Genomic DNA, 16,078 nt, shown 5'->3' with positions numbered 1-16,078 from the left:
AAGCTCTACTGGTTGTGGACCAATAAGGACTTCCGCCAAAGGTTGTAAATTGAGACGGAAAAGAAGAAAAAAGAAATACCACGACGGGCATACAAATCTTTATCTCAACGGTCGTTGAGATCCATCTTGTACAAGCTGAAAATCTCTATTGTATTTCTTTGTTGATATTTACTTTATGCCCGACTGGTGTCTTACAGTTTACCATGTATACAGTAGTTATTGGTCCTATATATATTACAATGGCCCTAGCTAGGTTTTTCCAACAGCAGTGAACTTGTGCCTTCCCTGTGCTTTCAACCTCGCTGCTATCGCTGCAATTGCTCGTGAATTTCCCTCCTGGGATCAATAAAGCTTTATGTTATCTCATCACATCACTTCTGTATGTGCTACTATTACACAGTATCCAATATGTTTTTTGATGACAGGATACAGCAGAAGCATGATTAGAGCTGTGCACACATCTGTCAATGACCTGATCACATGACCTGAAATCCTCCTGGCTATGTAACTGATTGTCTAGCTCTCGTCTCTTCATAGTTGGAGATGTTGGTCTGCTACTGAACGCTGAGAAACATATGTTTGTACAAAAGGCATTCATTAACATCATCCATCCACCCGGCTTCCTCTTCTGGATATACAGCAACACACACAGTCACTTATTTCTTCAGATAATTGTCAGCCAACATAAGAAACATGGTCGCAGAGGTTGCTGCTCCCGGTTGCTGCAGTATCAACACCATTTTGTGGCAGAGATACAACAATAAGCAGATTTTTTATGTATACGGTATGTTGTCAAACAAGGAACAAGGAGTTTGTAGAAAATGTGTGTAGTTTAACAAATAGAAAATAAGAGAAAAGCCCTTTAACCCCCAACTTAGCATTATTACTAGTATACTGTTGCAAAATACGTCGTACTATTTTATGTTTTTTTTATGCATCTGCACATACTGTATGTACTTACAGCATAAAAAGTAAAAGTATTCATTATGCATACATTTTGCTTTCAATATTAAAAGCAGAGGCATGAATTTTTATTGTCTCCGCCAGGCCGGTCAGCCAAAGGCAGGATGCTATGTTTTCGCTCCTGTCCGTCCGCCTGTGTGTCCTTCCATGTGTGTGTCCGTCCATTTGTCTGTGAACACTGAACAGATCATCTCTGGCACTGTTGGACCGGTCGGCATGAAACCTTGCATGTCTATCTCTATAATCATCTCTATAGTCAGCTCTATTCATCTCTATAGTCATCTCTATAGTCATCTCTATAGTCATGTACTATAGTCATGTCTATAGTCAATCACTATAGTCATCTTTATAGTCATCTCTACAATCATGTACTATAGTCATCTCTATTCTCATGTACTATATAGTCATCTCTATAGTCATGTACTATAGTCATGTCTATAGTCAATTACTATAGTCATCTCTATTCTCATGTACTATATAGTCATCTCTATAGTCATGTACTAGTCATCTCTATAGTCATGTATTATAGTCATCTCTCTATAGTCATCTCTATATTCGTGTACTCTAGTCATAGTCATCTCTTTAGTCATCTCTATATTCATGTACTCTAGTCATAGTCATCTCTTTAGTCATCACTATAGTCATGTACTTTACAATATGTCCGGCTACAAGGCTGCCAGTCCGACGTGCTAATGGGAAGCATTGCCCCAGGGAACAGTGCTGACACCCTTCCTGTTCACCATCTACACTTCTAACTTCAGTTTCAGAAGTGGAACATGTCATCTCCAGAAGTTCTCAGATGACTCTTCCATTGTGGGTTGTATCACTGAGGACAGTGACGAGGAGTACATGCGATGCGAGAGTGTGGTCTAGCCAACAGCAACTCGCTGCCCTCCACACTCTCCTATCTAACATCAGATCAGGGTCTTGAGCTCAACAGTATTGTTAGCTAAGCTGTCGCGCCGCAGTGCAACTAAGGGTACAGAGGTGTGGTGGAGAACTTCATCAGATGGGCTGAACAAAATCACCTACTGCTGAACATAAGGAAGACCAAAGAGCTGGTGATAGACACCAGACGGAGCAAGAGGAGGACCCCAGTACCCATTACCATCCAGGGGGAAGAGGTAGAGATTGTGGACTCCAACGAGTTCCTGGGCGTCCACCTGAACAAGGATCTGGACTGGAAAGACAACACAGAGGCTGTCTACAAAAAGGGACAGAGCAGACTATACCTCCTGAGGAGGCTCAAATGCGTCCTTTGATGTAACTAGAAGCTCGCCCCCGCTACGCGGGGGCGAGCGTCTAGCCCGCGGCCACGCCCACGTAGCGCCCGCGGCCACTTGGCAGCTCATGTAAGTGGCGTCGCGTCCTGAGGGCCAGTGGGGCCGTGGCTCGGTCAGTGAAGACCCTGTAGTGCGGATGATATGTGGCATAGAGGGGCAGATTGTAAATCCCCAGAGGAAACATCCGTGGGCTACCATTGGTTCAGCGATGTGTGCGGTCGCCCTGCGGCCCCTCCTCCTCCACCAATGTGCAGTATTGAGAGCCCTGACGTCACAACAATTGGAGCGATGGGCACTGCACTCTGGTTGGTTAGGGTACACCTAGGGCCCAGGTAGAACCCAGTTAAAGCCTGCATGGGCAAACCCAGTTAGGACCCGCCTTGGTCCCACATAAACATGGCTAGTTGGGGCCCACCTAAGGGCCAGGTAGAAGCTACTTATAGCCTGCATGGGCATCGCAGTTGGGACTGAAGTGGATGCCGCTGACATTGCTGACATGGGGTCCATATGGTTTAGCCCACCTTGAAACCATATGGGAACTACGCTGGCATGCAGGCTGGAATGCAAACACTGCATCATACCTGTAGTGTGTAGTTTGATGTTGTGTGTGTAGCAGATATACCTGCAGTGTGTAGATCAATGTCCATATGAAAGTCAATGCCCAGCAGTGTTTTTTTTTTTCTCCAGCAGAGTTTCTAGTGTCTCTGTCTCTCTCTGGAAGAGGTTGCACATGAACTCTGCAGCCGCACTGAGACGCTCCAACACAAACACTCTGACATTAGGCTGCTTCACACAACAAACATCAGCACCACGCTGCTGTTTGTCCAAAAGACACAATATCTCCTCTCCCACCGACGTCATGTGTTCATTTATCGACAGCCGTACAGACTCCTTTTGACACATTTTACCTCGTTTATCCAGCTCTCACTGACTCTCCACATCGGGCTGTTATAGCGCCACCATGAGGCTGATTAGAGAAATCTCAAGTGGAATTTCTTCCTCGGCATAGTGGGAATGTGGGTGCAAAGTTGCACGGAAAGTGCATGCTGTGTTCATAATGTGAGGCATTTTGGTCCAAACGGAGCAGTCCTGCAGACTTTGGAAGCCATTTTAGCCAATCAGGATGGAATATGAAAAATCTGAAAGGGCTATTTTTTTAATGACTGTGGAGATACTGTGTACCGATTTGCGTGATGTTTGGGCAAAATATGTAGGAGTACTGTGAGAAAAGGTGTTTATCAAAAAGCGGCCTCCTGGTGGCACTGTAACAGGGCCATGTGAAAGAAATAGGGCAGAGGTTCTGAATTGGCATCCAGGGAGTGTGTGTGCACAGTTTCGCTGCGATCAAGTCAACGATGTGAGAGATTAGCTATCACAGACGGACGGACAGGTCTTGCGCCATGCCTTTCGGCCTGGCGGAGACAATAAAAAAACGAAAGTAAAGGAAATTACCATTTCTGCAACAAAAGTAGTCAACAAACTATACTATAAAAACATTGGCCACATTGTCAAATAATCTAAGAAAGAGGCAATCATGTAGAAAATAGCCGATCTACAAGCTTACAAAGCCTCTCAACGTGAGGCGTTTCGAGCTTGTAGATCTGCTATTTTCACAATATTTACTTGTGGAATGGAGTCAAACAAAATGGGGGGGGTGGCCAGATCAATTACGTTTATTTGGGGGGGGGGGGGGGGGGGGCTGAAAGGGTTGATAAGCACTGCTCTAATTGGAGCGAAATTATCTGAAATTACTACATGACCATAATGCAGCCTAACATGCGTTGCACGGGGCGGTCCTGCCATTACGTTAGTTACTGTAGTTGCTGTGGAGCTACATAGTTCTCCAGAAGACACACACAAACATACACCATCTACAATGGACTAACTGAGCAGCAATATTGACATTCACCACACGAGCGTGCATTGTTGACAAAGTGATTGCACAGCCGCTGCAGGCATGACAACCACGTTAGCGTTAGCTACATGCCACTATCACAGCTCCCTGTCCGTCGTTGCTGCGACTGAATGTGATGGCTACAGCAAGCTCTCTGCGATGCCATTGTCTGGAGACTGCTCCTGGCATGACACGACCAATGAGAGTGAGCGCTGTCGTTGTTGCTAAGATACGGTGGCGTCACTGCCCCATAGCTTGTAGATCTCTCACACATGATTGGCGTAGGCTGCGTTGCCAGGTCTGACTGTTTGTATAAGCGATTTTGGGCTTATTTGGGTGCACTTTTGGGCTCGTTTCCATAGACCACGGCAGCGCTTATTTCTTTCCCGTGACCGATGTGGCAAAAAAAGGTGCAAAACGAACCATCCGGAAGTAAAGTGCGAGATGAAATATATAGCACTTTTTGATTATTAGAGAAGGAGACAGATGTGAAGGTGGAAAATGGAATGTAGGAGATTATATAGTTTTTCATGATCGATTTTTGTAGCAAGTTGTGAGTGAATTGGGCCACTCCTGTGGGCGGGGGGCTGATTAGAACCATTGGGGTTTGGGAAGGAGACGCTCTCTGTTTGAGTGGAAAGATTAGCAGGCTATTGAAAATGTTTTACCAGTCTGTTGTAGCCAGCATTCTGTTCTATGCAGTGGTGTGCTGGGGAGGTGGCATCGAGGCCTGTGAGCTGAACAAGCTCACTAAGATCATAAAGAAGGCCAGCTCTGTTGTTGTTGGCCTCCGAATGGAAGGGCTGCAGTCAGTCGCAGAGAGGAGGATTAGGGACAAACTAGACTCCATCCTGGTTAACCCCTCCCATCCACTCTATGGCGAGCTGCAGGATAGGGTGAGCACCTTCAGCCAGAGGCTCACTTCCCCCCCGAATATGTATACGGAGCGGTACAGACTCTCTAAGAACTCTCTCCCTCAATGCATGGTCCTGTGTCGACCCTGGTCTTGTGTACTATAGTCATCTCTATAGTCATCTTTATAGTCATCTCTATAGTCATCTCTATAGTCATGTACTATAGTCATCTTTATAGTCATCTCTATAGTCATGTACTGTACCATTTAAGGTGATTTCTTAAGCTTTTAAGGAAGGTATATTCCCTATTAGCATACAAGTCACTTTCCAATTAAATTAGACTGTATTGGTGTGTGTGTTTGTGTGTGGGGGGAAGCCAATGAAAAAATGAAATTGTGCCCATCTTCTTGCCTAATGCCCAGACTTTTTAATAAACCCCTTTTAATGCCCAGAAAATTAATGCCTTCCCCCAGCCTTAAAAACAAGTTGAGATCTATCGAGATCCAGTTCTCAGATGCATCTGAGACCCCATCCCCCAATGGGCCACAGGCAGATGGTTAATGATGAAATATAGTCTCGATTTCAACACCAGATGGTGCTGCTGCTCCGTAATTATGCAATGTTCCAAGCTATATCAGTCTCACTAACAATATTTAACTACAAAATATTACCCAAAGAACTGCACTTTTGCAGTAGGATACCAATTATATTGCTTTCAAACGGAGACATACACACATATTTTTATCTAATGGCATGTGCTGTGGTGGCAGTTACCACACGAAGATCAATCAGGACTAACTGGGCCAAGAGTGCAGCTTCTCTCCTTTCTAGCTCATCTCCATAGGCTGACATTTAAGTCTGATTTAGACTTGGTCGTACAACTGTGTCGCGGCCCGAAAATAGACGATCTATAAGCTCACCCCAAGTCACAGATGAGATGTGTTGTGAGCTTATAGATTGGCTGTTTTCAGCCCACAACACGGCCGTACGACGGAACATAAATTAGGCATTATTAGCCAACAGCACTCAGTCAGAGGTCTGAAACTGTGCCAGGTCACATTGTGACAGGAATCCTAATATGCAGCCTTTATTGGTCCGTTCTTCTTTATTTATACTTCGCCGTAGCCTATATGACCCGGCCCCTTTGTGTCGTTTGATAAAAATGTATTTTGTCATACGATGAAGTATAAATGAGGCTTTATTTTATTCTGTCTCCCACTGTTTCTGTTGCAGGGCTTTGCTTTTGCTTTTCCTTCAGGGTCCAGTGATCCTGCACAGTTGTTTCTGTGAATCCTTAGGAATCACGGAGCACCTTCTAAATGTACTTTTTCTTCCTTAAAATGAGTCAACATATCTGCTCATAAGACCACAATATATGCTACTAACTAAAGTATTACTTTCAATATTACTTTTTCTGACAGGCAGGGATATTATGTAACACATGCATTTACAAAAGCAAGGCTTAATTCTCTTGGAGACATGGAGAACCTCTCCACAGTTCTCAGACATTGCCTCCCTGGACAGAAATGTCCAGGGAGGACACCTCCCCCACCTAACACCTCCCCCAGGCCCAAAATAGTGCCCTGGATATGTGGGTATGTGGTATAGAGATATACATGTCTGCATGGCGACTGAACCACCTGCTGGTGATCCAGTTGAAGACATACAACAGCTATGTGTAGGGTTCTATTTGTAAAAGAAAAAAAATCAGTGGGGTGGAGGGGGGCATTTAACCACTTACAGTAGGTAAACCCTATACCCTATATCCTGTTTTCACTGTACACCATCTTTGCCAAAAAATGCGCTACGATGCTATTTTCGCTGGATACTTAAGCCCTATTACATTTTGTCATACAACAAACAACAACAAAAATGAAAATAGCCAATCTACAAGATCGCAAAGGGTCACAATCATGCATCGCTCAGCTATTTTTAATTTAAAAAAAAAAAATTTAAAAAGAAAAAACTTTACAAAATAGTAAAGGGTTAATGTGGCTAACATGAAAAAAATACATATTGTTAAACTGTGATACTATCATAATACATATCAAACATATCAAACAGTCTACATTTCCCAAATGGAAATGCATGCACCTCATTCAAACTGACCAGAAGCAAGGGATAAATCATATCCCCACTGGTCATAAAGATAAAGGACCAGAGGTGGATATCAAAACCCTTACCCTCACCCTAACCCTAACGTAAGTGGGGAACATACTGTAGAACCCAGGGAACATAGAACCTGGAGAATATAGAGATGACCCCGGATTTACCTCTATCCCCCCAGCAAATCCAACCCTGGCCATGATAATTGCGACCTCTGTGTTATTATGACCAAATTCGGTTTGCAAAAAATGATTTGGAGAAACTTGAGAGCAAAGGAGGAGATGGGGTCAAAAGATAATTAACGTTTAAGTCATTAGTATTGCTACTGCACTTGCAAAAGTGTCACCATTATTACTTCAAAATGTCTGACAAAAACCTTTTAGTTCATCTCCACCAAGGCTTGGAACATGAAAGGAATCTAAAACGAGGGTAATATGATCTCATCTTTTCATGCAGATGTACTTTATTGTACCAGCTAGACTCAGAGATTCTCAGATGTAATACAAAGGCAAAGCTTGGCAGGGCACCCAAACTTTTGAACCCCTTTTATGTGAAAGAAAAGTGAGAAACTCAGTGATTTGATCCCTTTTGAACAGAACTCCAGAGTCATGATGATATATAAGATGGTAAAGAAGCTGCCCATGGACTTACAAAATGTCCAAAAGTTTCAAACTTTTTCAAAAGTCATGTAGATTCTATTCTCGTTGTTTTTTAAATAAGGCTTAAGTGGTTAAATGATCTATCTATAGAGTACAACAGCCAGTGGTAGAAATGCAGTTCATTTCTCCATAATAGACATTTCAGAAAATCCTTACATTAAGAGATTTAACCCTAGAACCAAGAAAACTAGGCTCCTGGTGAATCAATCATTTGATTCTATTCATAAAAATATTTGGAAAACGTAAAAATCGGCACGGCAAATTCCAGAACAATTCAGCCAGTAGTTTTTGAGATACTGTATGTTTTTTTGGGGCCAAAACGTAAAGTAATGTACAGATAACAACATAACCCCTACAGTATACTTTGCTGTTCGCCGATTATGACATGCCCGGAATAGGGACCCTAATTTAATGTGTAAACGGATATTTCACTTTCAAACATGTTTGGGGTCATTTTAACATCGACTTGGGCTTTTTTTTACTTGGGCACCCCAGACAGTTTTTCAGTTGCGTGTCTGATAAAATGAATATCAAATATCTAAATACTGTAGCAAGCAATTTAAAAACTGTCTGACTCTGCTCACAAAAGCCAGAGTAGATGTTAAAATGACCCCGAACACGTTGGAAAGTGAAATATCCCGACTTAAAGTCAATGAGCTACCTACACATGCAAATACACCAGCATCTTTTAACATGCTGTCTGACTCGCTAACATCCATCCAGCTGTTCAGAGTCATCAGAGACTTGAGTGTGAATATTCTCATTCTGTTAGATGAGATTAAAGTTCAGACATTACAATGAGAACTTCTCATGCAGAGTTTTCTCAGTCACCACACAGTCACATCTGGAGCCTACTGACCGTAATGGCTTCTGTCATAGCCAATTCTCACTCTGTCATCTAAATGAACAGGGGACTGTTAACACCCCGCTCTGAATGCTGTCGTCTGGAATCATTATTAGATCGAGGAGGGTGTGATTCTGGACCCCCCGCTGAGGATTGAGTGTCTCCATGGAACATGACTGTGGTTGCTACTGTATTAAATCAGCGATTCTCAATCTGTGGGTCAGGACCCCCAGGGGGGTCCCCACATGATTTTGGGGGGTCCCTACAAGATTTTCTTTTTTTTAAAAGACCTTCAACAGTAATCAACAAACTATACTATAAAGACTGGTCAAACATTGGCCAAATTGTCAAATAATAAAAGAAAGAGGCAAACATTTTGAAAATAGCTGATCTACAAGCTTCGCAACACGAGGTGTTGTGAGCTTGTAAATCTGATATTTTCATAATATTTAGTTACACACATTTATCTGTGTGTAACTAAAATGAATACCTAAACTCCTACAATTCCAAGTGCTTGTCAGGGTTAGATACATAATTATACCATTATGTATTAACACACACACACACACACACACACACACACACACACACACACACACACACACACACACACACACACAGACACACACACAGACAGACAGACAGACAGACAGACAGACAGACACACACACACACACACACACACACACACACACACACACACACACCTGATTGTTTGCACATTGCTTTAAAAATAATCCATTACAGAATTATTCCAATGCATTTTAAACACTACTTTGATTACAATTCTTCATAAAAATAATTTTACCCTCTTCACTATTCCTCACTATCCACAGTAGTAGACTTACTGTTCTACCCACAGTACTTTCATACCTGTTTGTTAATACACTGTTGTTCACTTTGACCACACTTACATAAATCTACCCCTGTTAAAAGCTCTTTCACCACGCCATTTCCCAGGCAGTCAGTGCTGACGGCCAAGCAACATTTCAGTACTACAGTACACCTGCTTTTAGCGGTGCCAACCGCTCTATACGTGGCTTTGACTCGGTGTCTGTGTGTCTGTGTGTCTGTGTGTCCGTCTGTGTGTCCGTCTGTGTGTCCGTATGAGCCCGGGATGAGCACGGCAAAGAAGCAACACATACAAACACACGCACACACACACACGGACTTGGAGATTGCCTATGCCATCTCTCCTCTCATTTGCCACACGTGCCACCGGTTATCAAAGAGGGACGTCCGCCCGTATGAGCACGGGATGAGCACGGGATTTTAAACAGCTATAACGCCAGTTTGCAGCATGCCACCAAGTCCAAATTTGGTATGTGGACTTAGACCACCAATACGGGCCGAGCATGAATTGCTCAAGCCCCGCCCCCTCTGTTTTCCCATTGGCTGGCCTTTAAACAGCCATAACTCAAGTTCGCAGCATGCTACGGAGTACAAATCTTGGACATGGACTAAAACCACCAATAGGGACAAACTGTAATTACTTAAGCCCCGCCCCCTCTGTCTGCCCATTGGCTAGGCTTTAAACAGCTATTATTCCAGTTTGCAGCATGCTACCAAGTACAAATTTGGTAAGTGGACTCAGACCACCAATAGGGACGAACTGAAATGAGTGAAGCCCCGCCCCAAAGGCACCGCTTCCTTCACACAGGGTGTGATTTTTTCATAATCCCTGTGCATTAAAACCGTTTGACAAATGTTTTCCTCTTAGTATATATTAGTTACTCCCTCCCAGTCACTTTATCTGTACCCGTCGTGTGTTTCATAACTGCTGTAATGCCATGACAACTGAACTTCCCCCACGGGCTCAATAAAGGTCTATCTAAAATGGGACGCTATAGGGTTAATGTGGTTAACATACATTTTTTATTAAATTTATGATATGATCAATCATTAATATCAAACACATCAGACAGACTACTCTACATTGTACCCCCCCCCCATTCCCCCAGCATATCCAACCCTGGTCCTATATACTGGCAATGAATTAATTTCCCGCCTCTATGGTGTGAGATTATGCAGGGAATAAATTGGGAGGAAATAGATTAAATGAAACATCTACTGTTGGACTCATATGATGCTATTTTTCTTTTCTTTGAAATCTCAAGAAAGTAGCCATGCTGCCCACACGTAAACCATGTGGCTGACTCCATTGTTATCTTTGGAAAGTAGTTTCTCTCCAAATGTATAACATAACCTCTCAGATCTCAGTGGGAGGGGGTGGGGTGTTACCAGAGCATCTCCACTGTATATTCATAGATTCTCAGCCGAACAGAAACATCCCAACAAGCACAGTGGAAGTGAAATGAATTCCTCCTCCCGCTGCCTTGAAGAAAGAACATTCGTTCCTCAGTGCAGATGTTACATCATGCAAAAAATGATTTCATGTTTAAAGCTCAGGTCAATGTGCCAAAACAAAACAGCAACACGTTTCTACACCATCAACCACATAACAGCATGGTAGCTCTCCAAAAGAGTCTGATCTGTAGAGAAAATTACTTACTTAACCCCAGTGGTGTAAAGTAACTAAGTACATTTACTCAAGTACTGGGGTATTTTTTTATTATTTAAAATGTATTTTAATCGTTTTAATAATTTTCAATACGTTTACTTCTACTCCACTACATCTCAGAGGCAAATATTGTACTTTTACTCCACTACAATTATTTGAAAACTTTTCTTCTAGTTACTTTGCAAGTGTAAATTATTACATTATAAAACATACATTAACCACTTTATCCCTATTTTATACAAAGGTTATTTGAAAATCGCCGATCTACTTGTAGATGATATTTTGATATTTTCAAACATTTTAGTACTTTTACTTTTGGTACTTTAAGTATATTTTGTATACTTCTGTACTTTTACTCAAGTAACATTTTGAACACAGGCCTTTTACATGTAACAGAGTATTTTTATAATGTGGTATTGCTACTTTTACTTAAGTAAACAAAATGTAGTACTTTTTCCACCACTGTTAACCACTTAAACTCTATACTTTGTTGACCAGAGTTTCCAGGGGTCTATACTAAGCCCCCACCCTTTTTGCCTCTACAATAAGTTTCTTTGCCAAAAATAAATAGCCGATCTAAAAGCTCACAACACGTTGTGTTTCGACGTGTTGTGAGCTTGTGGATCTGGTATCTCTGCTGAATGTTCGCCCCGAGAATAGAGACGTGAGAGTGTGGTTAATGTTATTTAGTTATGATGGCAATAGCTCAATCTCTCTTTTCCTAGTGATTCTTTATCATCCCAGGACTGGTTATGATTACTCGGAAAAAAGCATGGCAAATTAAAATGTCAAATTAAAGACAGGATAACAGGAGATTAGTTCCACACTAGAATCGGTCGTCTCAAGACTATAGATGACTCACGCAAAGAGAAAACACAGGAATATAAATCAGCCATTTTATCCCTTTTCATGGATGAAATTATCTATCTGCATATGGGCACGGATAACTGGAACGCTGCTGTGTTAGGGCACAAGACCTTCGCCGGGGTTTGATGAAAGGCGAACGTGGTGAATTAATTTGAACTCTTGCAAAGCCTTTACACAAAGCCTTAAACATGCCATTTGTTTCCACGCATAGCTAATGCGCTCCTGTGTAGAGGATTAAAAGCAGCATTATGCACCTGGTGTGTTATACATGCCCCGTCAAGAGCCAGACGCAAAAACTCTTGATGCATGCATCTGCACGGTGATATATGTTTGTACACACATCTGGACAGAGATAACGCTATTGTGATTTATTCTCCTTTCCTGTTATGAGATATCACTCCCTTCCCCCCCCCCCCCCTCCCCCCCTCTCCTCTCCACCCAATTGTGGAGAGCGGAGCAGCGATGCGTGTCTCAGTGAGACCTGGTGAATAGTAATGAAGCGAGGCTCTGTGTCTATTTGAGGGAAAGAGGGAGAGAGAGAGAGAGTGAGAGGAAGAGAGATATTGAGAGAGTGGGGAGAGAGAGAAAGAGGGGAGGGTTTGAGGAGGAGGAGGAGGAGGAGGAGGAGGAGGAGGGGGGGTCTCTTCTTGAGGCACTGATGCAGCACAAGCCGTGGTGAGGAGAGAGAGTGTGCAAGCATATTGGTGGAGGAGAGAAGGAGACAGAGTTAAGCATTAATCCTCTCGCACCCCCTGTGACACGATCGGCGGCCTCATCACTCATCCCCCCCGTCGGCGCGGCGTGACTCCGTTCACCGAGATCTTTTAACAAACTGTATCTTTTCTCTGGGCCGCTTCATTATACAGTAGCTCATTCTCTCCCCCCCCCCCCCCTCTCCACCTCACTAACACACACACACACCCACTCCACCCCACCCAACACTCTCAGAACACGAAGGGGAGGGGGGGTGAGTGGGTGGGGGGGGGGGTGTATTAGCAGAGGAAACGATGGACGAGTAGAAAACTGAATGTGTCTCAGAAAGAGAGAGAGAGGGGGCAACGGCACCTGCTGTCTTCATCCGAGATTCGCCAGGCGAAGCGAGCATTCTTCCCCCCACTAGTAATGGACTGTTAGGAGGACAAAGAAACGAGTAACGGACGCTCGAACAAAGACTTCTGGAAAAAAGCAAAACAAACCAAAAAAAGGGGGCTCTTATGGCTTATAGGGCTGATATGGGAATCTTGCAGCATTGATCATTTTGTTATACGTTTGTTTAATTGATGATGAAACTAGACTGCCAACTACATGTGAAAGGGAAGTTGAAGTGGGACTTTAATATGAAAGAATCAGGAACCCGCAGAGAATATGTGGCAAAACAAAACTGAGGTTCAAATAGCAGATGTGTGTCTCACGGACGCGGACACGTCGCAAGCTGGTAGATCTGTGAGCTTGTAGATCGATGCCGCAACGCCGCCGTCATAGGACAAAGTGTAAATTGGGCTTTTAAAATGGTTTCACCTCGTCGTGAATCTTGGGTTATGATGAACTAGGCTCAACTGGAATATTCAGCAAACGGCCTGCAAAGATCAACCAGAGAGCCAGTTTTGAATGGAAGGGAACACAACACAATAGCAGCCCCCCTTCCACTTCACCCTCTCTTTTATCCCTTCCATCCAGGACCCATGGGCACTCTGCCAACTTGGAATCTTAAGAACTCATTCAAAGAACGCCAAAGAAAGGGACTTGTTTAAAAAAAAAAGAAGAGAAAAAAAAAACAGGACCCATTCTCTCTCTCTGCCCTTGTTTTTCCTCTTACATTTCCCATGTGAAGAGAGGGATTTCTGCACGGATCGGGGCTCGCATCTGGGGGTTTCTAGAATTGCCATTCAAGAAACGTTTCTCGTCAGATTTGTGATTTGAGCGTTGCATTGTGAGAGCACAGTGATCTCCCAGAGCTCCCTCTCTCTCTCTCTCTCTCTCTCGCTCTCTCTCTCTGTCTCTCGCTCAGTCTCTCTGTTTTCATTCTGGCTTTCCTCTCCCTCTGTATCTCTCCAGTCTTCCTCCTGCTCATAGTAACTCCTCCCACCCACTACCCCATTGTCTCTGTCTATACAGTATCAGGATGCCCCAGTCACACCAGTGGGGGCACACAGGAGGGCTACAGGGAGGTAAGTGTCACATTTTATAGCCTTGAGAATCCATCCGTCACTAAAATGCATGGAACCGTTAATCTTTAAACTATCTGAACTAGGAAGTGCACTGAGGACAGAGAGATATTTGGTTTCATGAAGGCTGACAGAGACAAGAGAGAGAGATAGGGGGGCTTCACTGCTGTTTTAAGGTTTTTAATGTGTTACACGCAGTGTTCCAGTGTCTGGTGACTGAACAGTCAGACAGAGGTAAGGAACCACAGTGATAGGCAATGAAATCACAATATGTAGCCAACAGTCTTTAAAAAAGTATTTTGACAAATTGTGGAATGTTATTTTTGTTGTGCATTGTTATTGTAAAAGGGGTGTGGGGTGTGCGTGTGTGTGTGTGTGTGTGTGTGTGTGTGTGTGTGTGTGTGTGTGTGTGTGTGTGTGTGTGTGTGTGTGTGTGTGTGTGTGTGTGTGAGACGAGAGAGAGATTTTCTGAATGTAGTGCATGTGTGTGTGTGTGTGTGTGTGTGTGTGTGTGTGTGTGTGTGTGTGTGTGTGTGTGTTGCGGGCGGGGGGGGGTGTACAGGTGAAGTCTGCTTGCACTTAGAAATAAAAAGGTTAAAAAAAGAACCTATCCATCACAGACTTCATGTTCTATAGAAAGAAAGACACCTGGCGTTTGCTAATCCGAACCACGTCTGTATTTCCATAGAAACATCTGGGCTCAAATTGGCTCCTGGTAGAGAGGGAGCATGTAGGATGTTTGGGATTACAGCTAATCCTCCCCGTGGCGGAGATTCACCATCTCGTCTGGCCCGAGTCTGACACAGAGGTTTTACTAATTTATTCTGAGACATGCATGAGAGCGCACAGTGAAATCCTCAGTGTTCATTTAACCACTTCAACCCTACAGCGTATACTTCATTGACCGGGGTCCCCCAGGGGTCTGTACTTGCCCCCCCCCCCCCCCCCCCCCCACACCAAATCTCTTTGGTGCAAAATACCTATTTTCGTCGAATGTTCGGCCTATTATGACATGCCCAGAACAGGGGTGCTAGGGTTCATGTGGTTAACTCAGAGTGCACCATTTTTTTTTACCTATTATCAAGGTCTAAGTTGAGTTAACCCATTAAGACCGGGAACGCATCTGTGTCATTTTCGATGTCTTTGGCTATTCAAAAATAGCAGATATACGAGCTCATAGCGTGGCACCGAGTGCCGAATCTGCTATTTTTGAAAAATCTTGAACATTTTTTAATATACATTGTTTTGAAGCGAACATTCGTAACTCAAATCTTTGCTTCTGGGGGTCCCTGGAACAATATATTTTGAGATGGGGGTCCGCGGCCATATACATATAATTAACTGTTAGGATTTAGAAGACATTTGTAGAATCGGTCTCAGGTCTCAGAGTTAAATGAACACTGAGGAGTTTACTGTGTAAGCCTGCAGCAGTGGTGGTGGTGGCAAGAGGTGGGGGTTTACTGTCGGGTTTGGTGACGTGGACCTATGCTTCAGACGACTCTGTTCCAATTCACTAAGTAGTTAAGAACTGTCACCACTTGAAAGTGTGAACTCACGTTCACCCTACAATGGATGAGGCCAACAGGGGACAGCTAATTAAGTTCATGAGCCGTTAGTCGGTTAGTTTAATTAATGACGTTAAAATCATTTACAGACTTCATAGAGTTCACCTCTTGCCAGCGTTTAAAGCTGCAATCCGTAAGTTTAATGTCACTCCTGACAGAGAGAGGTAATTGCAGAGATGACCGAATTACAATAAAGATGGCGCCGCATCTATCGTCCAATACAGTGTGCCATCTGCTTCAAATAACTTTATCGACGTTGTCAACCAGTCGGTGCCCTACTCAACACCAGGGTCTGTCTCAATGGAAGAGTAGGGAGACCTCCTTTAACCATTGCAGATGTACTAGTTTATATTAATA

Source organism: Gymnoscopelus microlampas (genome assembly GCF_963454915.1).
Source record: "Gymnoscopelus microlampas genome assembly, chromosome: 10".
NCBI classification, from domain to species: Eukaryota; Metazoa; Chordata; class Actinopteri; order Myctophiformes; family Myctophidae; genus Gymnoscopelus; species Gymnoscopelus microlampas.
This window is presented reverse-complemented; position numbering follows the sequence as displayed.